Source organism: Mustela nivalis (assembly GCF_964662115.1).
Source record: "Mustela nivalis genome assembly, chromosome: 2".
Classification (NCBI taxonomy): domain Eukaryota; kingdom Metazoa; phylum Chordata; class Mammalia; order Carnivora; family Mustelidae; genus Mustela; species Mustela nivalis.
In genome coordinates this window covers 12463530-12491470 of record NC_139021.1, presented here as the reverse complement: position 1 = coordinate 12491470, position 27941 = coordinate 12463530, and the positions used below count along the sequence as shown (strand labels likewise).

Genomic DNA, 27941 nt, shown 5'->3' with positions numbered 1-27941 from the left:
CACTTTTAGAAGTATTATTACTACTAAGTAGTGTTATCACCACACTTGTAGAGTAGGTAGAGCACCAGGCTTAGTAACGAGCAAAATGTGTTCACATTCACTCGTAAATAATTGTGTAGAGATTTGCCTCATTCTTGGTTCTATGCAAGGGCCATTCTCCTATTTCTTTATCCACTAAAAAACTTATTTGTAGGGGGTGCCTGGGTGGCCCAGTCAGTTAAGTTTCTGCCTTCAGCTCAGGTCATGATCCAGGGCTCAGCAGGGAGCTTGTTTCTCCTTCTCCCTCTGCCCTTTCCCCCTGCCTATGCACACTCTGTGTCTTTCTCTCTCAAATAAATAAAGTCTTAGAAAACAAACAAACAAACAAAAAAGATTTTTCTATCCTTTCTGGGTCCCAGTCATTCTCATTGTTATAGGACAGGAAACCACACGAGACTGCCAGTGCCTGCACACAGTCTGTCTCACTGAGTGGGCTGGGCATATCTCTGAGGAGATATGAGGAGATGCTCAGTACATGTTGTCACGGGAGTGTAAGTGAGAAGCTGATTCATGAATTAATGGATGGAAGCCATGGGCATGTCATTGTCCTAGACCACACTTATCTAGTGGGAGATGGGCATGGCTTTTGTTCTCCCCTAGGAACCATTTTTTAAATCTTTAATTGTCAGAGTTGGAAGAGGTCTGAGGCCACCTAGTTGTAATACTGCAGACAAGAAAAATGAAGTGATATCGGGGAGCCATCTTTACCTAGGGTCACCTAAGTTTGTTCAGCTTGGTTAGCCTCTGGTCATCACTTTATAAATATGCTTAAAACTGTAAATGGTCATGAGGTTGACTTGTTCAGAGGGATATAATATACGTGGTGCCTGAAACTTGCATTAGAGCTAATAATGCATGGAATGATGGAATGATGGAATGAATGAGTGAATTCATTCCTATTCCAGCAAAGATTCTAAGCCCATGCCTTCCTGAGAGAGTCATTGTATCATAGTTACCAAGAAAAGCAAGATGTGTCTGGGTGTCCATCTAGAAAGGAACAGCCATAGAGCCTAGCCTGCTCGTTTCTAACATTTAAGGATTCACTAATTTCTAGGTCCAATAAGCCCTGGCTGACAGGTACAAGTTTCCCCTACACATATTTTTTTTTAAATTTTATTTATTTATTTATTTGAGAGAGAGATAGAGATCACAAATAGGCAGAGAGGCAGGCAGAGAGAGAGGGGGGGGAAGCAGATTCCCCACTGGGTGGAGAACCCGATGTGGGGCTGGATCCCAAGACCCTGAGATCATGACCAGCGCTGAAGGTGGAGGTTAACCCACTGAGCCATCAGGTATCCCTCCCCTACATAGATTTTAAAACCTTCTCAGAGCAACCTTATTTGGCAAAATGTTAAAATTCTTCCATCTCTTTGTTTGTTTGTTTTTGTTTATTACTTACTGTTTTTTTCTGCTTTTTGGTCCCTGCACAATTCTTGAAGACCCAGACTCCCCCTTCAGAAAATGATTTGCCTCCTCACACATAAATGCAATTACAATGGTTGGTTACATTTCTCAGGGGCTTATCTGGAACAAAGGTACCTCTATGTATGCTAAGTAAACAAAGAAACCCCCTTTTTGTCTGATTATTCTTCTGGGCATTTTAATGTTACAGGGATTCAATTTAGTTCCCATGATCCTGAAACTACAACATGAGCGGTCACCAGAAATATGGGTCCAGGACAAGGCAGAAACTCCCTTGCCTGAAAGCTTTTGAAGAACCCATCTGCACCCATGAAAGCAATTGGTGTACCTTTCAAACTGAAGATGTATCTGCTCTAGAAATCAAATAATCAAACTTTTACAAATAATGGGTCATCTGTGTCCACATAAGTTAGTTGAACAAGGAACAGGCACAGAGGCAGGTGGAGTGACTTCTGCTCTGTCACCATCATATCCCATTTGTGTGACCTTGGGTAGGTAGGTCCCTTATGACCTCTCTAAGACTCCATTTACTTATTTGTAAAGTGGGGATGACAATATTCATCCTCAGAGGTTGCTTGTGAAAAGAACTAGCACAGTATGAGGCACTTAGCTATTCCTTTTTTTTTTTTTTTTTTTTTTTTTCAGTGTTCCAAGATTTATTATTTATGCACCACACCCAGTGATCCATACAATAGGTGCCCTCCTTAACACCCACCACCAGGCTCACCCATCTCCCCACACCCCTCCATCCCAAAACCCTCAGTTGGTTAATCAGAGTCCACACACTCTCTCACGGTTCATCTCCCCCTCCGATTTACCCCATTCACTTTCCCTTTCCTTCTCCTAATGTCCTTGTATAATTCCTTATGCTCCACAAGTAAGTGAAACCATATGATAATTGACTTTCTCTACATCACTTCGGCCCCAGCAACCTCTTTCAAGACATGTCTCCAAAGACAAAGGAAACAAAAGCAAAAATGAACTTTCGGGACTTCATCAAAATTAAAAGCTTCTGCACTGCAAAGGAAGCAGTCAACAAAACAAAATGGCAACACGCAGAAGGGGAGAAGATATTCACTATTCCTTGCTTTGATTTTAAGTTGGATATGAAATTTTGGAAGACTAGATGTCAGTAGTATGAATAGTAGGCAAATATGACATTGGGTAAGTGGCTGCATCTCTGGACCTCATTTCCTGCACCTGTATCTTCAGGAGTTACATGAGATGATTTCTGAGAGTCCTTCAAAGAGTAGTAATCATATGCAAATTATATTATATGGAAAGTGCTATATCTATATATCTATCTATCTATATATATGTAAGTGTGTGCATGTGTATACATTGATTATATATATACATATTAGCTCATTTCATACTCAGCATGCTCTGAGATTTAGGTAATGTTGTCTACATTGTACAGAGGAAGGAAGGAAGGTTAGCAGAGAGCAAACAGACATCCAAGTTTACAGCACTGCAAAGTAGAAATCTGGAGATATAAATCAGAGCCAGAAAACTAGCAGAACCCCATGTGGACCTACCATATGATACTCAGAGATGGTACCCTAGTGGAGTCTATGGCAACATTGGGGCCAGTCCGTAGGTCCCTCCATTCCCAAGCCAATCTCTCAATGATTCTAACACTGCCTTCTGTTTAAAAAAAAAAAAAAAAAGTCCCAAAAGGAGTCATTTGCTCCCCAAGACAGCAAACCAATCTACCAAAGAAACCTGACCTTTTAACAGTCAGATGGAAATTTTCTCATCTGCAAGAGTGAGGGCCTCCGCATGATTAAAAACCCTGCTATTCCCTTCCGCCCCAAAGAAGATGAAACAATCCCTTCTTGTCTTTTGCTAACAACTTCCTGCCCCACTCTTCTTCCTATAAAAACCTTCCATTTTGTACAACTCTTCAGAGCAACTCTCCTTGCTAGATGGGACACTCCCCGAGTCCAGAATTGCTTAAGAAAGTCAAATTAGATCTTCAAATTTATTTGGTTGAGTTTTGCTTTTTAAGACTACTTAGGTCAAGTCTTCTGACACCTCTATAAAATTACACAAAAATCAAATAGTCTACAAACTTTTCCTTGTTATTAATTCAAACCAGTAACTAAGGAGTTGGTTTGAGCTACTCTGGGGTGTATGATATCATTCACCTCTTTACTCCCAGTGCCCACCTGACAGAGACACAAGATGGACACTCAGTACCTGCTGCTTGAATTGAGCTGCATTTTGTCCACGTGTTTCCCACTCCTCTCTTTGTGGCCTCTTTACTGACTGTCAGCTCACCTTTTGGAATGTACCAGAATATTAAAGTAGAGTAGATAAAGTGTCATTTATTTTAATACTCTATTGTTATAAGAGGGAGTCTGAACTCCTTAGGTGGCAGAAGAAGTCCTGTCTTAGTGCAGAGTTCTTCCTACCCCAGCACCTTAGCTCAGGGAGACTGCCCTTCCCTCACTCCCACCACCCTGAATCCCACTGTGACATCTGTTCCTAGCAACTACAGACAGCAGGTGGCAAACAGCTTGTTGTCTCTCAATGTTAGAGTTGATGGAGCTATTTCTGCATCATATCATGTGGGCTAGTAAGCTTCAGGGCCAGGGACTCCTATTAGTTACAAGTGTCTCTGACTTTATTTTGAAAGCCTACTGTGATGTAATTTATATAAGAAATATATATTTAATCTTCACCTGGGGTCCTGGCACTGGAGCTCCTAAAACCCTTGGAATTTCCTAACTGAGGAGAATGATTAAGGTGTCTTTTATTATGTGAATGAGGTGATTTTTTGTAACTTATTAAGTAATGTAAGGCTGGGGGCTAGAGGACTGGAGACTCCATTCTAGCCCCACTTAGGGTGTAGGAAGAGGGCTGGCGGTTGAGTGCATCACCAATGGCCAATGATTTAATCATTTGTGCCTACATAATGGAGCCTCCATAAAAAACAAAAAGGACAGGGCTCAGACAGTTTCCAGATTGGTGAACACATGGAGCTGGGAGAGAGTGCAGTATCCAGAGAGGCATAGACACTCAGCCCTTTCCCCACACATCACCCTGTGCATCTCTTCCATCTGGCTCTTCTTGACTTAGCCTGTTACAATAAATTGGTGATCTAGTAGGTTAATGTTTCTAAGTTCTGTGAGCTGCTCTAGCAAATTCATAGAATCAAGGGAGGGGGTTACTGGACCTCTGATTTCTAGCCAGTGGTTCACAGGTGACACCTGAACTTGCCATTGGCCTCTGAATTGGGTGCTGGGTAGAACTGAACCCTTCACCTGTGGAATCACTCTATCCCTGAGTAGATAGCTTTGGAGTTGAGCTTAATTGTATGACACTCAGCTGGGGTCAGAGGAGAGCTTGGTTGTGTGGGGAACCCGCTCCTCAGGCAACATTGGAATTAGGTCCAGAACTCTTCCCTTCCCAGCCAAAGGGGCAATCACAAAAATCAGGCAAGTGAGAGGTGCTACCCACAGCATAGGAGGGCCCCAGAGGACAGGGAGGGGAAGAACCAAATAAGAGGGAAAAAAACATGGAGGCTAATATTTTGTTCATTTATCTCCAGTGGAAACCCACAGCGGGCCACATCACAGCAAGACAAATTTGGCCCTGAGATACGTGTCACCAAAACAAAACAACAGCAACAACAACAACAACAACGACAACAAAAGTCTCATCAAGATTGGACTATGGCCAATAAAGCCTGCATTTTTGGGGGTCCCCTGGGAGAGATGTGGGGACAAAATCTAATTGCAGCTTTCTGAGGAGTTAGCCAAAGGCACTGGAAATGAAACCACAGGGAGAAAGGAAAGGAAGGCAGCACGGGTGGAGGACTTACCATGCTTCCAGCCTACACAGCGCAGAAGCTAAACTCAGGAGCCTACCAACCAGATCCTCAACTGTCCACTTGTATAATCCAGCAACTGATTTAATCTTCCAGTGCATCGCAAAGTTTTTAGGAGGCTTAAATGTGATGAATCAAGTAAAGTTCTTAGAACGCTACCAGCACAGAGTAGCGCCTGTGAAGTTTTATCTCTTATTATGATCGGACATTTTGCAATGTGTATGTGGTGTGGGGGCTTTGTAGCTGTCACTGGGACAGGGACACTACTGGAATTTGGAGTTCAGCTTCCAAAGATGTTTACTGTCCTGCAGTATATGCGGCAGACCTTCCCAGAAGGGGATTTTCCCCACCCCAAATGTCAACAACACCCTTGTTGGGAAACACAGAGCTAGGTCTTATAATGTGGGTTGCATCATTTTTAATCATTACCAAATACTGTAAGGTCAGTTATTATTACCCCTAATTCACAGATGAGGTAAGTGAGATTTTCAAGAACTTGCCCAAGGTCAAGAAGCTATTAATTAGCATTGCTCATTTCAAATTCACAGATTTCTGTCTCTAAAATTAATGTCTTTTTGCTGCACTCTGCTTTCTTGATTACAGACATCCAGATCTTAGTGCTTGAGTCCTTCTGAAAAATGGAAGATTGGGAGTGAGTCAGCTTTCCTATCATAATTTGAAAAGGAATATCCTAATTGGGTGGGAAAAAATAGCTAATTTAAGGGGTGATTGTTGAAGTTCTGCAGCTTCAGCCATATGAGAAGCTGCTCATTAGCGAGGAGAGAACTTGTCTCGCTAATAACGAGTTTCTCCTGTACCAGGAGCCTCTTCTCTCAGAGCTGGTGTGCACACACAGTGGAGATGCCCTTGGGCATCCACACTGGACACCAGAGAACATTAGGAGTTTCCCACATAGGTATTTTGGAAACTGAGCCAATTTTTGGAGATATCTGATAATTAAATCAAGGGTCTAATGCATCAGCTTGGTGAGGCTGGTGCAATTGAAGAAGTCATATCTCAGGAATTGGTATTTCTCTCAGATTTTTTTTTAAAGATTTTATTTATTTATTTGACAGAGAGAGATTACAAGTAGGCAGAGAGAGAGAGGAGGAAGCAGGCTCCCTGCTGAGCAGAGAGCCCAATGCGGGACTCGATCCCAGGACCCTGAGATCATGACCTGAGCCGAAGGCATCGGCTTAACCCACTGAGCCACCCAGGCGCCCTCAGATTTTTTTTTTTTTTTAATCTGAAACATAGCCTCCAAAGTATAGTCACTAATGTCTCAGTGCCAGAAAGATCTCTCTGACAGGGTGCAATGCATTACCTAACATCTGATTTGGTCTGTGTTTACATTCACTTATTCACTTAACAAATACTTCCTGACTGTGTTCAAGGGCGGGACATTGTGCCAAGAACTGTGGGCACAAAGATGAGTCTAACATGAAATTGTCTTTGGGGAGTTTATGATTTCACGAGGGACACATAAAAAATGATGGCATTCCACTTTAAGAGGATCAGTGACAGAGGACTTCCCGGACACAGAGGGTGGCGTAAATGCAGGAGAAGCTGAACCCCCAGAAGACAGGAGGAGCAGCAGACTTCCCTCTGTCAAGTGAACATGGAGGAGGGACTTTGCAGGAAAAGAGGGGAGCAGGTGCAACAGGAAGAAACAGAAGGAAAGGCTCAGCTCCAAGTCATGTGCTGAGGTGCAAGTAAGGGTGTTGGTGGGGGGGGGTGAGTTTAAGGCTGGGGAGTGGGCAGATGCTTGGAGGGACTTTGCTGAAGCATTTGCCTTTTGTTTGGCAGTCAGGGGGGAATCCATGGCAGTGTAGGAACAAGATAAATAAGATAAGATTGAAATCAACTATAGCATTTGATATAAGGAAAAAAAAAAAAAAAGTAAAGGTGCCAGAATCTGCGTTTCTTCACATAATGTCCCTATTCAATATATAATCTTTCTGTATGACTGTTCTTTCTAGGTGTGTCTCACTTGGCCTTCTTGGCATCCCCTCTGTGGTTCCCTAATCTAAACTCCCTTTTTTTTTTTTTTAAATCTGTAACACTACAATGCCCTCACAATTACCCTCTCCTTCCCATAATCCATCCTGTACTTACAAAGCTTTCTAAGTCAGAAACCCCAGGAAATCTGAGCTAAATACAAGATATGAGCTCCGTGCGCATTTCTTGATGAAATGAAAATAAACGGCAATTAAAACTCACACAGGAACTTATCATTTGCAAATCATATTCATACCATTTACATTTTCTAACTGCCCCATGTTGTGTTTTGTTCACTAAGGACTAAACGTTGTGAGAAAGACAATGAACAGGTGAGCAGTGAACAGACTGGAACAAAGGAAGAGTTAAAGATTCCAGAGAGCAGTACCAGGAGGTAAGAAGTTAAATGTGAGTATGGAAGGGGGTGCCTGAATTAGGGTTTACTATAGTTTTGAAATATTGTTAGATGTGAAATTGTGTCCCCTCAAACTTCATATGTTGAAGTTCAAACTCCTGATACTTCAGAATGTGATCTCATTTGAAAATTGAGTAGTTGTAGATGTACTTAATTAAGCTGAGATCACACTGGAGTGGGGTTGGGTCCCTAATCCAGTATGACTGGTGTCGTTATACAAAGGGGAAACTTGGACATAGGGGCATGTAGAAAGGGACAATGATGGGAGGAGACACAGGGAGAAGATGGCCCTCTACAAGCCAAGGAAGGAACTCTGGAACAGATCTCTTCCTCACATCCCTCAGAAGGAGCCAACCCTGCCATCTGAACTTCTGGCCTCCAGAATTATGAGACAATAAACGTCTGTTGTTTAAGCCACACAGTTCACGGTACCTTGTTATGACAGCCCTAGCAAACTGATGGGAGTATCAAAGAATTATGTAAGACTTTGGATAGTTGCTCCATGTGGCTGCCTCTAGTGGTTACTGGTGGTACTTCACTCTTCCTCCCTGGGATGCCTTTTTACTTTTCTCTCTTCATTGGCCTGTACCTTCCTCCTGGAGGTCAGCCCTCAGGGTACTGGCACAGTTTTCCAGTCCTGGACAGACAGTCCTTGGGAGTTAATAACTTCCCTCCCTCCCCCGAGTGGCTCTTGGCCAATGACTGAAGGGTGTGGGAATAGGAACAACCAGCTTTCTGGGCTCTGGATTGGAATCTATACTCTAGAGATCCCCTGCAGGATAAGGATGGGACTTCATCTGAGATCTTCTTGCCCCGCTTCCCTCATTTCTTTACCAGATTCTCCAGGAAGTACTGCCTTCATAAATTACTTGCATTTGAATCCTCGTCTTGGGATCAACTTCTGGGGCCCACAGCCTACGACAATATTGACTGCCTCTCTAGCACCTAAAATGACTAGAGTTGGCAGTAGTAAGGCTGTGATTTCTCCACGAGTAAGGGAGTGAGGCTGGTAAATGCCAGCCATCATGATAGTTGAAAGGCAGCAAGGCCAGATGGTGTGTCCCTTAGATGACAGAGCTTTTGTACAAGAATGAAGAAGATAACACAGGGAAAGGCCAAAGACACCTAGGAGAATGTCAGCACAACCTCTATATCCTTGGTACATGGGAAGTCATCTTTTATTAAGAATAGTATGATAGGGGAGCCCAGATGGTTGAGTCAATAGAGGGTGTGACTCTTGATCTCAAGGTTTTGAGTTCAAGCCCCACGTTGGATGTAGAGATTACTTAAAAATAAAAGAAAAGAAAAGAATAAAAGAAAAAAAATAACATAAGCATAACCGTAAGCATGAGGCAACATAAGTCATGGCAGGGGGTTTAATAGCTCACACACCGTGATCCTTAGCACGTTTTTTTCACATCTTCTCATTGTGTTCCAAAAGAGTTAAAGCAACACATGTAACTTATAGCAAAGAAGTGACTTTTTCACCTGCAAATTTTGGCTACATGTTAGTTAAATGTCTTGGAATGTAAAGTGATTTTTTTTCTTTCTTGAAAATGTCTAAATGCTGTGTTGATAAATGTCACAGAGAATAACGAATATGATGGAATGTGCCAAGGATAATGGGAGTTACCTGCCAGCTCACCTGAACCATGACTTGTCTACATTTAGCAAAAATAATGAATGTCATTTAATACAGCACCTTTGCAGAGAAGGGACTCAAAATTTTTCAAAGCAAATATTAAAATGCTGAATTATGCAATAAAGACATAGATTTAAGTAGATAATAATAGATCATGCATTTACAAAAGCACACAGCGCAGCTGTGGGTACTTGTATTTAAATATGCATTACATTGTTATTGGGTAAAAGGATGAACATAGGAAGAGAGGTCAATACGGAATGAGGAAAACTAAGATTATATAGAGAAATTAAATAGCAATTTCAATGAATAGAGCCAACACAGGGTTGCAAAGGGCAAGAGAGACACAGTCATATAGGACGCAGTGTAACCCACCATGGATGAGGTAGGTGACTTTAAATAAGTGCGGTAAACTCTTTGTGTTTTAATCTCTCTACATATGTAACAGGAGTTACTATTGCCTGCTTTATGGGGTTTTCAAGGAGAAATAATAAGAGAATATATATTTCAGCAGGCACTTAATAAAAGATAGGTTTTAAAATATTATCCTTATTATCAATGAGATATAATAACCACAGCCACCTTCTACTCATTCATAAGTGACATGTCACTCTAAAATAGCTGACAATCTATCTCCTTCTATTCCAGAGAATATAGTCATAACTCATGTAGAGAGCTTGAGGGAAAAAACCCTGAATTTCTAACCTACCACCTTATTTTACACATAAGACAATTGAGGTCCAATGAGGTGAAATGTTTCATTCACCATCACACATAATTGTAGCTTCTATTTTGTTCCTGGGACTCTGCCCCACACTTTGTGTGCATTACTGTATTTGATTCTTATGGTAAATTTATGGGGAGATATTCTTATTTGTCCCTGAAGAAAGTGAGGCACACAGAGAGGAAATCATTTGCCTAAACTCACACAGCTGTCAGGTGGGTGTCACAGCTGGGTCTTCAACCTAGATCCTGATGACTCCTTAGCAGGTGCCTTCCTAGTCCTTATCTCCCCTCCTACCCTTGCACCGAGGTAGTTCTGCTGAATTTCCATAGGGGACAGCAGCTCAGGTCTTGCTTTTGTTAGTATGCTTGCAAGTAAGTTGCTGGTTACTTCTGTCATTTCTCCTTCCCTAGAGATTTTCTCTATTTCCTAGGGGGTTAGAAGGTTGGGAAGCTGCTGTAAAAAGCACTGTCTTGTGTTTCGCTAGACATAGGAACTTTGGCCACGAGTCTTTTCTGACCACCTTCACTCTCCTTCAACTCTGGGTCATGGGCTTGAATCCAGGTTTTCATCTGTGTATTTAGGCAAGTCTTAAAGACATTCTGAGACTCAGTTTCCACATATGAACAATGAGGTTGTAATAATATGGCTAATAATACCATGTCTATGCCCCTTTCTGAGGATCAAGTAATATATGTGAAAATGATTCAAAAACTCAGAAGTACTATGTATTGTTCATTTTTATTTTTTTAATGTCAAACAGAAGATGAGACTTATAATGAGTTTTCAGGTAATCCATCTTTTATGAGTGAGTTGTGTTTGCTAGTCCACCAACCCAAAGGACACAAATTCACAAAAAAAAAAAAAAAAAAGGTTGACTCTGTTGAATTCTTAGAAGTTATTGTGGCTATGCAATCTTTTAAATACAGGACAAAGGTAGAATATCAGTTGCTTTGAAATGGTGACTCTTAAAATGATGGCTAAGGACACAGAACCCTCACATCAGGTCACCAATATGACTTTCTAAGCCAGCAAAATCTTTGGCAACAAGCAACCTCTTCCAATAAATCAGCATGTCAAAGGAAACAATGGCCCTTCCAATGGAACAGAAAGGAAACTACTGAACTCCCCAAGGTGGACTTGGAACAGAAGTCTCCAAGACAACCTCGATATATCTCATTCCTTTCTCATTCACTGAGAGCAAGTATGAGAGGTGATGGAATTCCTTCCACCAGTCAAGAGGCTCACCAATCCAGAACGACCCTCAAACACCCAGATAAGAGAGTGAATTAATTGCCCATTGTGAATATCAGTCTCCTTTGGACAAGCAACCAGCAGTTACTCCGTGATGTGAGTAGTATGAAGAATTTTCCTTTGGACTAGAACCCCAGGAGCAACTTAAAAACCTAACAGATAATTTTAGATTCCTGAAAACAATCAAGGTAGGATGGTTTGCTACTGAAAATCCAATGGAAACCAGATCAACTGTGGGACATTTTCAATTTCATAGATTTCAGAGATCAAAGGAATTTACACATCAGCCTGTCCAACCTTCTTGTTTCACCCAAGAGAAAATGTGGGTGAAGAAGAGGCAAGGTGACTTGTCTAAGGGCACACAACTAGTTATATGGCAGAACTGGGTAATAGCTGCACTCGTTACTCTTTTTTCATTGTTTTTTTCCATAACACAGCATGTCCTCTCTAATTATTAATTATGACCTGACATTCCATTGTCCATCATATATTTATTTGAGTGTTTGCTATGTGTTTAGCTATGTTTTCAAGACCAGTTATAGGGGAAAAAAATGAATGAAGTAAACAATAAGAGCCATTTATTAATGCATACTATTTCATTTGATCCTCATGACAACATGTGAATCTATAGTAATCATCCCTATTACAGATGAGGAAGCCAGAACTTGCTTGTGGTCACACAGCTAATTATTAGCAAAGCTGTGATAGAAATTGAAGCTGACCTTATATTCATGATTTAACACCCTACACTGTGTTGCTTTCCCCAGTCCAGATCTTTCTCTCTTCAAGTCTTGTACCCCCTCACATACTTATTACCTAATCTTGTTATCAGGGAAGGACCATTATCTGAAGGCTTACAAATCCCTGATCTCACGGAGGTGACATTCTAGAAAACAAAAAACAGAAACAAGTATGTGTGCAATATTTCTCAGTTTGGGATAAGAACAAAGAGAAAATAAAGCCACAAAAAGGAGAGGTAGACTGGCTGGAGGGGAAGCTGTTTTAGGTGAGATGATCAGAGAAGGTCTCTCTGAGGGGGCATTCCTTGAGCAGAAGCTGAGTATGGCAAAGTCCAGGGATGGAGATTGGAAGTGGTAACCAAGGGAGATTTTTGGAAGGTGTCAGCGTAGTGTGGTGGTTAAGAGCACGCATTCTAATGCCAGCGTTCCTGGGATTAAATATTTACCAGATCATTTGTTGGCTGAGTTGGGCACGTTTACTTAAATCCTCTGGGCCTCAGTCCCTCTTCTCAAAAATGGAGCTAATAATAGTTCTCACTTTTAGGGTTATGTGAGGATTAATTGAAAACACTGTCTTGTACACAATAAAAAATAAACATCAGCTATTTTCTTTTCTCTCTCTTTAGCTCAAAATAATAGGTTCATCATCCTTTAATTTCATATCATTGGCCTAGATTCTTTTTCCACACTTTAAAAAAAAGGACTCTTTTTTTTTTTTAACATTTTTATCTTTTCAATAAAATATTATGAGGAAGGCCAATAAAACAGATAAAAGGGAATCTGTTCTGGTTGACTCAACAGAGTGGCAGCCAGACACAGCCTGCTTGGCTCCACCCTTGCCCCCACGGTGGTCCTGAGGACGCCCTGGGATTCACCAAACATGGTTAATAATATCCCCACTTGACACAATGACTGGCATGGAATAGGGGCTGAACATGCAGTTGTTAAAAGAATGTTGAAAACTGCAACATACAACTCTTGGTCTCTCATTTTTTTGAGAAAAGAGATTACTAGGCCATACCACACATAGCCATCCTTCTGAGGTAGATGGGGAGGGTTGTTTATTTAGTGCAGGCTTAGTCATGAGTTCAGAACATTCTGTGGGTTTTACTGGAACTGGATATCATGGCTCATCCCTACTCAGATCGCTTTGGCTAAGCCTGCCAGTGACCTCCCTTGGGGCAATGACTGGGATTCTCAGGCTCCACGAAATGAAAGGGCTCTTGCTTCCTTTTCAGCCTCAGAGATGGGCTCTTCATCCCAAAGAGCCCCACACGGCAGGCCTGGAAGGGGCTTTGACAGGTGTGATCAGTGCCTCCTGAGGGAGACCTTCCCATGTTAGTAGAATCGAGAAAGCATGCTACTTTGGATGTATAGAAGTATCTCCATCACCTAGAGGTCAAGTTATGTTTTTATTCCTTTTGTACATATTACTTGCATGCTATGTGAATTTGGGTGTGGTTAGACCAAATACAGGTCTGTTCTTGAGGGTTTGTTGGCCTCTTGCCTGTTTACTTCAGTTCACCTCACCACAGCATTCACTAAACCCTGTTTCCTTCAGAGTTCCTGAAACTCATTGTTTTCAAGGAAAGACACTCATATTTATAGAAGACGCTACTATGTGCCAGGCAGAAGACAGAAACTTTTAACTATAGAAGCTTGTTTAATACTCTCAACAGGCTCATGAGAAAGAGATAACCTTCCTTCTTTAGAAAAAAAAAAAAAAAAACGAGACCCAAAGACATTAAATAAGTCATTCAAGGTCACATAGTGAATGAATAAGAGAGAGTCATTTCAAACCAAAGTCAAAAGTAGACTCAAAAATCTCTTTTCTTTCCACTGTGCTGTGCTCTAATGAGAAAACCCATCTAATTAAAAAAAAGTCTGGTGTACAGTTTGGTCCTCCGTGAAATAGTCACATTTTTAAGACCTGAGGTTTGGGGGCACCTGGGTGGCTCAGTGGGTTAAAGCCTCTGCCTTCGGGTCAGGTCATGATCCCAGGGTCCTGGGATTGAGCCCCGCATCAGGCTCTCTGCTCAGCAGGGAGCCTGCTTCCTCTTCTTTCTCTGCCTGCCTCTCTGCCTACTTGTGATCTCTGTCTGTCAAATAAATAAATAAAATCTTTAAAAAAAAAAAAAAAGACCTGAGGTTTACATATCCAAATGAATTTTTGGATATAATAATTTCAGGGACAGTGTGCATGTGTGTACATGGGTGTGTGTGGGGGGGGCAGAGAACAAGGCAAACAAAATACGTAGGAAATTAAGGGTAAGATACTCAGACAAGTGCACTCCTCTTGTTGGTCCTCATTTTCCACAACTGTAACGTTTTCAGTGTTCCTTCTAACTCTCCACATTGAGTCTCCCTTGTGTGAAGGGAAGCGCTGTTTTCTTCTTTCTGTCATTCACTTATGTTTAAAGATCTTTATTTCTCTAGAAGCCAAACCAAGTCTGACAGAAAAATCAGGTGGAACACTTGATAATTTGGAACCTTATAATATATAAGGTTATATATATATTATAATATATGTATATTATAATATATAAGGTTCCTTATAATGGAACCTTATAATGTAGCTTCTAGGTGTATACACTATTAGCGAAGCTGGTGGACCTGAAAGGAAGTTACTTTGTGGTGAGAAGAATTCCCTGGATGAATTTCTTCAGTGGTGGTGGGAGTTGAGATGACTCTATACCTTGGGTTATTAGCCCCTCCTCCCCTAGTGACCTAGGCACAAATGAGGGATGAGAGGTTGCCTGTGTGGATAAGAAACAACAATGTGAGTGAAGTGAGACAAGTTCACTGTGCCTCAGGAATGACATTTTGAAAGATGCTGTGGCCAGAGCCTCCTCTAGCTGAGGAGAAATTAGGCATCAAGTGCTGAGCATGGTGGAGGTTTCCAGAGAGCAGTGTTAAAAGTGTTTAACAGAGATTAAAAGTGTTTGGCAGAGATTAATGGTGAGTTAGTAAATGGAATGAGAAGGTGGTCCAAACAAATGCAAAGAGCAAAATCCAAGAAACAAGGTCTGAGATTGGACCAAGGGATCTTCTTTATGAAGACTGAGCAGAAGTCTGTGTCTGTCATGGATAGTGTGGGAAACCATGGTTTACAGCTCATACTGGGGCCAAATTAGGCCAATACATACTTATTTCTTACTTAGTGGTTTGGAAAATCTTTTTTGTAGAAACAATATTTACAGGTGGAAGGAACTGTAGAAACTACCTCTTCTAACTCATTTTATGATACAGGAACTACTTCAAAACCAACATTCTTCAAAACTTCTAAAAATGGTGAATATTTCCAGTATTCTTTAGGCTTTCCTAATCCTTTGATGTCTGCAGGGTTAAGACCACAGGATGTAGGGAAAGTCAGATGGACTTGGAATGCCAGTCATGACCCTTAGTAGTTGGATGGCCTTGGGCAAAAACTAATCTTTATGAGCCTTAGTTCCTTTAAAAGAAATTGCAATTCTTTTACTTTAGAGGGCATGTGGTAAGGATTAAATAAAATGTTTGTTAACTGTTTGGCACATGACTGGCACAAAATGGTGCCCAATAAATGTGTAACATCTAATACTACATTATTTATAATGTAAATACATCTCCTTTTGATTCTGTAAGTATCCTACAAGGCCATTATTACTTGTCCATTTTATATGTGAACAGATTGAGTCAAAGAGAATTTGAAAGAAGTTGATCATGGTAATAGCACGAGTAAGTAGAAAAATTGGGAAATAAACCTGGGTTTCTGAAGTTGCATCTGTGTTTTCAATTAAGTCATAGTGCCTTCCACGTTAAGCACAATTCTGCTTTCCACTAACTGGGAAGCAATATAATACAGTCCTTAAGGACTTGAGATAACACAGTCCTTGCAGTACTGTGGAAATTAAGTGAGATAATAAAAACAAAATGCCTTGCACACAAGGCATATGCTGTTCACGTGTACTACATTTCTGAATATATTTCCATCCACCACCTGAAGAGGGCCTGGCACCTAGCAGGTGGTCAGCAAGTGGGGCTTATTAACCAGTGGCATATACTTTGAGTTCGGGGAGCATCCCAAATAGAGTCTACTTCACTCATGAACTGCACATACAGATATGAGAGGGCATCTCTCATGTCTTTTTCCCATCTCTTGTTAAAATGAGGTGTTGCTAGTTCCCTCACCTTCTTCCAGCTGCTTCTCATGTCTTCACAGCTAGGGTCACTATGGGAGAAAACCCAAGGAGAAAGTCACAGCCTTGTTCTGAGCCCTGACTCCCCCACCCCCTAGTCACCTAGCTTCATTTCCGTTTCCCAAACAAAACACATTTTGTGAGGCACTGTTCTGATTTCCCCCTCTGAAGAGTAGACAACTTTAAAGCAGACTTGAAGAATTTAACCTGCGTGAGGCCTACAGAGTAGAAACATTTGATGAGCCAGTAACACTTAGAGTGCAGCCTGAGCACCACAATTCTGCAATGGGAAGTGGTTTTTTAGGTCCCTTTAGAAGACCTGCCTCATTTACCTTCTGTCTTAATAAGGTATTAACCTGTGTTTAGTCCTCAACTTTTGTTGTATATCCTGAGACCTGTTAACCCAAAACACTCTTTTTCTTCCAAGTTTAAAAAATATGACATTGTGAAATAAGTCAAGCAGAGAGAGTCAAGTATCATATGCTTTCACTTACTTGTGGAGCATAAGGAATAACATGGAGGACACAGGGAGAAGGAGATTAGAAGTGAGTTGGGGGAAATTGGAGGGGGAGATGAACCATGAGAGACTATGGGATCTGAGAAACCGAGGGTTTTGGAGGAGAGGAAGGTGGGGGGATGGGTGAGCCTGGTGGTGGGTATTATGGAGGGCATGTATTGCATGGAGCCCTGGGTGTGGGGTATAAACAATGAATTTTGGAACACTGAAAAGAAATAAAATAAAATGCAAAAAACCCCACAAAACCCCAAGTTAAAATCCCCCCCACCCCACAACAAATGACATTCTAATCATATAAAAGTGGCATAGCAAATTACCTGCAAGTAACAAAATTCCCAAAGGAGGTGGTAAGCTATTACCCCTGCAATTCTAGTAAACAAAGAGGAGGGTCAGAGAGCTTTATTCTATAAAGGTGTGGAGGGATGTTAGGAAATGTCTGAATCCTAAGGCCAGGCAACTCTACTTGGAAGTCCTCTAAGGCCTGGATCCCAGAGGAGGCTCACATACCTTCTGTCATAGAATGAAATCCCATTGCTTCCATATTGAGAGAACTCTGCTCTCCAGAATCTGGGATAGAGAGCCCTTAAAATGTGGATAGCTAAGTTCCCTTCATTTATCCAAATACTCATTTGGCAAATTTCCTTATACTAATCAGCATTTATTGAGGTTATTTTTCTTCTGCTTTTGTTTGTTGTTTTGTTTTTGTTACACATTGTGCTTTTTTTTTTCTTCTATGAATTATTTTAGTTCATCTGCATTACGCTTGTAAAGATAGGTATTGGTATCACTATTTTAAATGAGAAAACTGGAGCTTAGAATATTTATTACTCACTAGTACTCCTACTGGCAATTGTTCAAACTTTCCAATATTCATTCATGCTCATTACCAATTTAATAAAAAATCTAAACTCTAAGGCCATCAGGAACTCAGTCTCCTGGGTGATTTAGCTAACTTGGTAGCTACATAGGGAGGTATACTTTGAAATTTAACTTTTAATAACCTAAAAGACAAAGTTAAGCAATACAGCCTCACACCAAATACATATAAAAATGGCTAAGATAAGCATTGCATAAAGGTATATAGGCAAAATCTCAAAGGAAAGATGAATCTATAAATACCACAAATTAAGAAGAAATTCAAACTGGTCATGGTGGGAAATCCGTGAGCTGATATTGTGGCAACTTGTAAGTCAATACTAGATGCAGAATAGGCTCTTATGTTTGGTCACTGGGATTCAAATTCCCTGCATATGACTAGAAAGGTTGAAGCAGGAGCCTGAGGACAGTACAGAGTGAAACTTTTATCTTGCAGATGTAAGGTCCTGTAAGGGGTTCCACTTACATTTACAAGGCCCCAAGTGAATAAAAAATGTCTTCTATGAGAAATCAAAACTTAAGGCTCTACCACTTGAGGTATGGGTTCTAAATTTACAATTCCCAAGCAGAGTTCCTGGTATAAAAATTAGTTATAGATCCATGAACAAACTGGGTGTCACTATAAAAAATATAAAACATTCTCAACTTAGCCTGCATGAGTCCAACAGAAAGGAAACAATCTCAATGAAGATGAGCTCACAATCATCAATAAACAACCATTTGAGGAAAGATACACCATGAGGTAAGCCAGCAAACACAGCCACTAGAGTGATACACCAATAATTCAATATAATAGAATAATCTGAAAGGATCTATAAAATAAAAATTTGAATATATTAAGGAGAAGTGAAAAGAAAGTATAACCAAGATGAAAGAAGAGCATACCAGGATAAAAGTAACAGGTGCATTTTATAAAATGCACACTCAAACATGCACACAGTTTTTAAGATGTAGCTGTGGGGGAAAACTACTGAAGGAAAGGTTTCATAGAAAATTAAATAAAGAAGAAAAAAGAATTAGTGAATATAAATCTGAAGAAATTGCATGACATGTAGTTCAGCAAAACTAAAGATATAGAAAACAGGAAAGAAAGATGAAAAGATATGGAAGGTAGCATAAGTTTTCCCCAACATGTATCTAGCAGGTTATCCAAAAAAAGAGAAAATAGAGGGGGATAAGTGATATTTTAAAAAATCATGCCTTAGAAGTATCCCAATTAAAAGAAGCACATGTATCTTCAGAATAAAGAAGTGCACTGAATTCCGACAGCTATAAAAACCACAAACTTCAATTAGAAACGTAATGGAGAAATACAAATACTGAACACAGATCATTTTAAAAGGGAGCAGAGAGAAAAGACAGGTACATATGAAGATACAACATGTAGACAACCTGTAGTAATATTTGCAAAGTGCAGCAGAGCTAAGTTAGAGCAATACCAAGAGCAATAAGGAACAGAGAATCATGTAGATGCATCTAAACCTGACTTGACTACAGAAGAAAACGAGATGTTGCAGCAGGCAGGATGGAATTAAAATACTAATTATCAGTACCTTGGTAGATAAGAAGAGGTGATGGGAGTTTAAGTGTGCTAAAATGCTTCTATTTGGGGAGAGATAGGCTAATGTACTATAAACATTGACCTTGCTAAAATCAGTGTCCAGTGGGGTGATATTAAGGATAGTCTCTAAAGAATAGCATAGAAGTAAGAATTTTTAAATCAGTGGAGCATGAAGAGGATTGTGTCAATCTGAATGAAAGAAGGTGGGGAAGGCAGGGGAGAAGAAAAGAAAGAAAGGAAGTTAGAAAGCACAAAATAATACCAATGGGTAGAACACAGAGGCCAGGATTAAACTTAGTTACATATGGAGACTATATGAAACATCACCAGGAATGAATGGACCAGCCTGTAAGTAGTACTAGAAAAGCTGACCATCCAAATTGCATTAAGTAAGTAAAAAAATAGAGTCCTTACCTCATAACATCCACAAAAACAAATTCCAGGTGAATTAAGGACACAAAAGTGAACAACAAAACTTTAAAACTTGTAAAAGAAAATATATATTATGTTTTGTTTTTGTTTTGTTTGCTCATTTGTTTGTTTTTTAATAAGGCACGCAAAGACCAAACCTAAAGAAAAAGATTGGTTAATTCTGGATACCTTAAATTTCAAAGCCCTTGCCCAACAAGGTGACCAACAACAAAATGAAAAGACACAGACTGGTACAAATTATTGGCAAAACATGTCCTTGAGGGAAAAAAAAAATTGGTATAAAAAAGAAATATAGGAGAGGGAAAAGAACCTAGTTATAGAACAGGGAGATTACTTAAGCTGATATTTTATGAAAAAGGAGAGAAAAAGGGGCCATAAACAATAAAATTCCCATTTCACAGCTTTTCGTATTAGTACAAATACTTAAAAAAAAAATACCATGTGTTGGGGTGGATGTGGAGAATGGTGTCTCTCATTTGTTGTCGGCAGGAATTTAGGCTGGAGTCTGGTTTGCACAGCAATTTGGCAATAGCCATATATCTGACGAGAGCATACCAGGATTTTATGTGACTCCTCCCTCAGGCAGATCAGGAAAATTGATTTTACCCCTGGGTCTTGGGGTGGCTCAATATAAAATTCTGCGTGTTGGAAAGAGATGGGTGGAAATTCTTCTATCTGCCCATGGAACCTTTATAAGACTTAGGGAGGTCCAATTAGGCAAGGGGAGTCAAGCCTTTTATTCAATGCATTCCTCCTTGCTTTTTGTGCTGGCATCCCCACCAGCCAATGGCAGTCACCTGGGAACCACGAGAGGAGGAACTGGCCAATGATGGGGCCAATGTCAGCAGCTGGAGCCGAGAAATGGAGAGAAAACAATTCTTGGTCTTATTTTGAGTCAGCACATAAAATTTCTCCTAAAATTAGTTATCTCTGGACTTTTCAGTCATATGCACCAAAAACTGGCCTATGCTATTGAAGTCATTTTGAGTTTTTCCCCTCTTGTAACTACTACCACAAGCACCGTGAAATGAGGAGGACCTAACTAGATTCAAGGAAAAAAGATGAACCCAAACAAGTGGGATCAAAGGGATATTATGTTAAACATATATTTTGCTTTGCTTTGAGCATGTTCTCTCATACCACCCTGTACTCCCCAAGTTTATCCTTTTTTACACTTATTTTTTACTACTTATTTCCTCCATAAAGTGTAGGTGCCATATCTATCTCACTCACCACTATATACACAGAGCCCAGTTAAGTACCAGGCACACAGCAGGTGCTTAATAAATACTCATTGAATCAACGTTGAATGAAAAACATAACGTGAAGCTGGTAGGCAAGATCAAAACCAACAGTTGACAAAATCCATACAGAGCAGCATTGACTGGGTATCCTGCTGAGCTCATGGGCTGAAAGGCAGATTCTGAGAAATAGCTCTTGCCATGCTGAAAGGAGCCATAGGAAAACTGAGCTTGCAAATTCGTTCACACATTTTTTTATTCAGAAGGAAATGGGGATTGCGACTTACATATGTATGACTTACTCTGTGCCACAAAGTCTGCTGAAGACGACTTGTACCTTGTTTAATTCTCATGGCATCCCTCCAGGGGGAAAATGTGATAGAACTTAGAACCTAGTAAGCACTCAAGTTATTGAATGGTAGTAGTTAGATAAATGAATAAATCCAAATCTTGTGTGTGTGTGTGTGTGTGTGTGTGTTGCTTTTTGTTCCGTTTTGTTATCTTTTGTTCTGTTTTGTTTTTACTTCTCATGTTACTTACCATGAAGATCGTTTGGGTGCCCCTCAGGAGCCAGCAAAGTGAAAAACAATTGCTAAAGGAATGAGCAAAATCCTGGCAGATGGCCCTCCATGGGTCTGGAACACCTTTACTGGAGCTTGACGGGCACCATGCTTCAAAAGTCCCACCTGATTCTCCTAACAAAGTTTACATCATGGAGAGAATGAGGAATCCAGCTGGTGTGTGACTTCTGCTTTTTCAATAGAGAGAGTAAAGATGATATTGACAGACAAGGTGAGGACAGATATTGGAGCCAATTAAAATATAAAATATTTAGCTAATAGCGGTTAATAAAATTAATTTGAAAGGGGTGGACCAGTTATAGCCTAGGAAGAAAGCTTTTTCCATGATCAGATACTTAAGAATCTGTCCCAGAGATTGTCAACAGGAATTAGGAAGGGCAAATGCAGCCTGACGAGACTATGGAAGGAATGTACTAAAGTGAGTGGACTGCCGCAAGCAGTAGAGCTTAATGGGTAAGATTGCGGATGGTAGAATTAAACATCCAGGTTATTACCCTCTCTCCTCCACTTAACCTTTAAATTTAAATGACCAATCTATAAATGAAAATAGTAATGAGATTTGTCTTATAGGGACAGAGAGTCAAAAGCATTGCAAATGCTTGATAAATATTACCTGATGTTATTGTTTAGGAGATCTAAGAAAGAGGATATGTCAACACAGGTGGCACAGTCTGAGGATACATAAGGAAAGAATGACATAATACAGAAAGAACTGGGGAGATACTAGGATTGGGCTGAAAAGGATATTCTGGATTTGTGGATTTAAATTTAGCATAGATTGACAGCTGCTGTGTGCTTAGCTCTGTACCAGTCTTGGTGATGCTCAGAGAGAACAGAGAGGACGTAGCTTGCAGAGACAGGTGCCCACGAGGACAAACAGTTTTGGCTTCAGAGTCAGACTGTCTAGTTTTGAATTTCTGTTGTGTCATTTAACAGCATTTTATTTTTCTTTCCACCCTCATTGAAAAAAGAGGGAATGAAACCATCCGTGGGCTCTTGAGAAACTTCAAGATAACTTAAACAAAGTGCTTACAATACTGTCTGGCAAATACTAAGAAACTTGCAGGGGTAATAATAAAAGTATGAATATAAGTAACAATAGTCATAATAATAGCATCAACATCTGACTATCTGACTTACTACCTTACAGTCAGGTGAGAGGCTCAGAGCAACAGGATACATTTTGCAGAAGGTAACACAGAGGTCAGAATGGAGTCATTGCTATAAACCATCTTTTCCATGGGAAGAGGAGTGGCATGGAGACTGGGATTCGGGAAAAGGAGACCAAAATGCTTGTGCTGAGAGCAAATGGACCTACAGAAAGAAGAGAGGAAAATAATGCAGGAAAGAACAAGTGTCTGAGAACTGAGGAAAAATGTTTCTACAAAAGGGAACTCGTAGAATCTAACGTCAATGGAAGGTCAACGAACTTGAGACGTGAGACAAAATCTGGGACAAGTTTCAGGGAGTTTAGGAGCCATGATAAGGGGGAGGGATTGGACTATCAGGGTTAGAGCAGGAAACACTGATTGGAAAGCTGAATGAGTTTAGCTTGCAAAGTGTCACACAAGTAGAAGCATCATCAGGACAAGAGGTGCCATAACTCCCCCGTGCATTCAGACCTAGCTGGCATGGCATGTCAGCTGGGCCGTCTACTCAATGACCATGGGAGAGGGCTCCCTTCCCTTCCTTGGCACTGTATTGTGCTCCCAGCCTCCCTTGCAGTTAGGTGTGGCCAGATGGCAGAACCGTAGCCAAAGAATGGGAGCTGAGTCCTATGCACCACTCAGGCCTGGCCCACAAGAACTTTCCCTAGACAATCCTCCTGTTCTTTCTCTGTCCTCAGCTGAATGGAAGAACTCCAAGGATGCAGAAGGGGGTAGATTCATGGGCAGAAGTTGCCTTGGTCCTTGAATACCTGCATGGGGCTTGCCCTGTCCCCTCCCCACAGTGTCACCAGACCATGACATGAGTGAGAAATAAAATATTATTGTATTAGGCCGCTGATATTTAAAGTCCTTTGTCACAGTGGTTAATCTACTCTGAGTAATGCAGTTAATAACCACTCTGAACCTCCGTTTCTTCATTTGTAAAATAGGGCAAGTAATGGCTACTTACCCGACAGTCTTTCTCTTTTTCCTTGCTAATGGGACCCTAATCATGATAGGCTAATTGGAAATATTTTGCTTTAAGAGAGTCTGGGTCCCTCCTCAGCTCTAGCCAGGGAATGGTGTGTATGTGTGCCCACACATGTGCTCATACACAACACATGTGCACTGGACAACTTGAAGCCAGTGGGGGCAACCCTGCCACCCCCCTTGCCTGTGAATGACTCAGTAATGGGTAATGTCAGAAAGACATGGAGAGAAGTCCTCTGATGAGTTTCTGGGAAATTTTCTTCATTCTTTTTCCTCTGTGTGTGAAATTTACCTCATTCTGAAAAAAGGGCTCAGAGAGTGACAATTATTCTCCTTTTCTAATTGTGCACGTTATCATGTGAGGATTTGATGCCAGGAACTGTAACAGCCACCTTGTGCTCATTAAGAGAAAAATCTGAAAGCAAAAGCTGACAGGCTCAAGATGGCAGAATTCCAAGATTGTGGGACCAATTCTGAAAGTGTCCTCCTACCAGAAAAGTTTTAGGTGAGATAATGATATTTTTCCTTATTTATGCCATTCCTAGTTGGTTCCTTCATTACCTATGTCAAAAACATACCAACCAGTATTTGGGGTAGGACTGAAGCAGTGAAGATGTAAGAATTGCAAGCCATGTTGTAGGTGAACAAGAATGTTATCATAATAACCACTATGATCGTCGCCATGGAAACAGAGATCTCCTGACCTCAGCCCAATACCTGAGACATCATTGCCTCCCAGATTTCAACAACAAAAATATAAAATCTTTCAGACTATGACAGAGTATGCTCCAAGGGTGAGATAATGACTAGAGAATGAGAGCCCGAGCCTTGCCTCTCTTGGAAACTGAGGCCGTGGAAGAGATTTAGTGATTGATGGCCCTGGAATGTGTCTTTTAGATAATGAGACCTTTGAAGGGTACAGTGAAACCTTTGGATAACAGGTGTCCTATACAAATAATGGTATTACTAGCTGGATAATATTTAACAAACACTCCCTCCTTATCACAAGTAATCCAGGGCAATAGGATAGAATATTACAGTCCATAACTTGCAGCAGGTGGGGAGAAGGTGGAATCCTTATGTTATTCCAAGTAATTGATAAATAGGGAGAGATGTAGAGCCTCTCGCCTCTTGCTTCCCATCTTCATTCAGGTTGTTCTGAAAAATGAATGTTGCCTTAAGAAAGATAATGACTATATAAAGACTGTCTTCATTCTCCCAGAATCAAAGGAATCAAATCGGACATGCCCAATGAGGAACTAGATGAAAGGAGAGGGTATTTTCCTGCTATTGAGTGACAATAAGAATGATACGAATAACAATACTAGTATCTCGTGGAGGATGAGAAAAGGAGAATGGGAACTTTTGGGGGGGTTCATTTCCTCTTTATCTGTGTCTTCAGTATATAATCTCTTTAAATACAATGCTCCGTGGGAGCAGCCTCCATGATCCACACTTCAGAGATGAGGAACTGACTTTGAGATCACAAAGTCCAGACGAGGGGTGCCTGGGTGTCTCCGTCTTTAAGCTGCCTTCCGATCTGGTCGTGATCCCTGGATCATGGGATCGAGCCCCAGGGCTCCCTGCTCCGCGGAAAGCCTGCTTCTCCCTTTCCCATTCCCCCTGCTTGTGTTCCCTCTCTCGCCGTGTCTCTCTCTGCCAAATAAATAAATAAAATCTTAAAAAAAAATACAGATGAAGGAATTAAAATCAGGTCCCCAAGTTCCAATACCATGTAGCCTGTGCCTAATAAACCACATTGCTCTTTATTTCTTTCTCTCTGTGGCAAGACTCTGAGTGGCCAGAACCCAGGACTCAGAAATGACAAACTTCCTTTCTTCTGAGGAGATACTATCTGAGGGGCGGGAAGGTACATCCAGGAGGAGCTAGGTTTGTAGGGTCAGAGAAGACCTGAGTCCAGGTTCTGACTAAGTACTGTAAAAGCTTTATAATCTGGGGAAAGTGGGTCTCTCAGCGTCTGCTTCTTTAGTTTTAAAAGCAAAGAGACTTTCCTAGATTATGTCTCAGATTCGTGTTATAGTGTCATAATTGCTTCTTCTGTTTTGTTCATACCAGTTGACCCTGTTGAAAAGAAGAAGAAGAAGAGGAGAAGGAGAAGGAAGAGGAAGAGGAGGAGGAGAAAGGAAAAGAGAGAAACTAACAGGGAGAAACACTCCTGGTCACCTGGGCTACTTATGTCTGTCCGATGTATGAGTTTTCCTAATCTGCATAAACACATAGATACTCACTTTCCATACATATTATATGCCACAAGCTCTCATTGTACAAGCTGAACGTGTTAGCCATGAGGACTTCTCCATGCCACAAAGCCAACATCAATAGAAGATGGCCTATAAACACTCTCACAAATCAAACTCATTCCAGAAGCAAGTCATTGGATGACTGGATATACGTCTGCTCTGCAGGCTCTGTTGTTCCTATGGAAGATGGATCTGCTAGGATCCCTCCTCATGCCTCAAACTGGAAACCTAGCTGATCTTCTGACATTTTTCCTTAAAATGAGTTGGATTTCCTCCTGCATCTTCCCTTCCCTTCTTCCAGAAACATTCAGCCCCGACACTCAGGGCCAATGCAGAGCTCCTTCCTCCTTAAGCAGTCCTTCTGCTGAGATCTGGACAGTATCCACCCATGTTACAAACCAGACCTGCTTTGCAGGCACACATTTCTCATTTATTCTGCAGAACAATCATGTCAGACAAAAACTGACAGTCCCATTTCGCGGAGAGGGAAACAGATCGGGAGAGATCTGGTCCCACGTCAGAATGGATGGGGCTGCTGAGAAATTAACCTAATGTCCCTGCCTGCACATCTTTATGCTCTAATACATCTCTATGAATCGATGCAATGCTGTGTTCTCTTGGATGACTATCTGATTTCTACAAAACTTTGGGTGGACTTACCTCTTTTCATGATCCATTCAATGTGTTCTGCCTCGGTTTCCCCTTCTATTAAAAAGACAAAAAGTAATAAGGCTAAATTACCTATGTTTGGTCTGTTGAAGTAGTTTGAATTCTTCTGGACTGAGATGAATGCAAATTGCCTTGTTAGTTCACTAATTAATAATGTCTGCTTGGAAATGCGACTATTACTGCACAATAAATGATAAGCCTTGTAATTATGGATGACAGTAATTGCTTCTTTTTTTGGCCCTTAACTGCATCCTAGTTTATCTTCCCAACTTATAGCTACCTCTGTAGGGGTTAGGAAAACATTTTTAAAGAATTGAAACAATAGGTTCCTTTCCCAGGGGTTTGGAAATTGATGAATCATCTTACTCTGCTTGCAACATTCAAACTAACTGTGTGCTTGACACACGGGCGGAAAAGTGGGCTCTTTGAAATTTGAGCCGGGTACAGATCATGTCACCTGGCTGGTGTGTGACCTGTTCCACTCGCCACCTGACCCCCTGTGCCCAACGTCACCTGGAGCCTGAAATCTGGAAGCAGAAAGTCCTTGACTGGAGTCAGTGGAGAGAAAATCATCACCTGCTTGGGCACAAACATGCCTGGGGACTGCGTCACTGTTTGTTAAGTGGGATCAGCTAATAGTTGCACAGCGGGCCTTCAAAGTCCTGCGGCGGGGCTGATGAAGTTTCTGTAAATGCACTACCTGTGCAGAGGCCTTGGACTTTGAAGCTCCAGCACTGGGAGCATTTTGAGCTTGCAACAGGCTTTCTGCTGAATTCTATTTGGTTAAACTGCAGGGAAAAGAATCGACTTCATTTCCACCACCTTTGGCTGGGTCCCTTTACCCCAGCCACACTTCTGCCTCGGGGCCTTTGTACATGCTGTTCCTTCTGCTTGGACACCTTTCCCCCTGGATAACAGCCTGGCTTGCTCTGACATTTCACTTAACGAATCACCTCCTTAGAGACCTTCCACACCGCTCTCTTTCTCCTCATCCCACCTCTATTTCTCAAGATCCCGTGATCCCAGTTTACTTATGTATTTGATCAGTGGTCTATGGTTCGTCTACTTTATCAGGACATAAGTTCTTTGAAAGGAGACGCCACATTGCTTTTGTCTAATGCTCTGTTCCAGAACCTATAGTAGAACCTGATCTATAGTAAATCCTCAAGAAATAGCTCTTGAATAAATGAATCCATGAATGAAGGAAGGAACATTTTCCCCTCCTATTCCAGTGGAAAACTGAAACATAGAGGAAAATAAACTATTCAAGTACATTTAGTGGTGGAGTTAGTATTAACACTTTGATTTCCTGACTCACACACCAGGATTTTTTTTTTCCCCCTTTCATTTGACACTGTTCTCCAAATATTTGGCAACAAAGACATCCCTTGACTAATGATTTGTTCAGCAAACCTTAGCCA

General features: G+C 41.0%; 1 long non-coding RNA gene across 1 annotated transcript; it reads left to right on the top strand.

The window, feature by feature from the left end:
- The first annotated feature begins 6835 nt into the window (after positions 1-6835).
- LOC309859190 lies at positions 6836-26714 on the top strand. The gene is made up of 3 exons (XR_014308590.1): positions 6836-7008; positions 7596-7688; positions 25667-26714. It is a non-coding gene; the product is annotated as an uncharacterized lncRNA (long non-coding RNA).
- The last annotated feature ends 1227 nt before the right edge of the window (positions 26715-27941 follow it).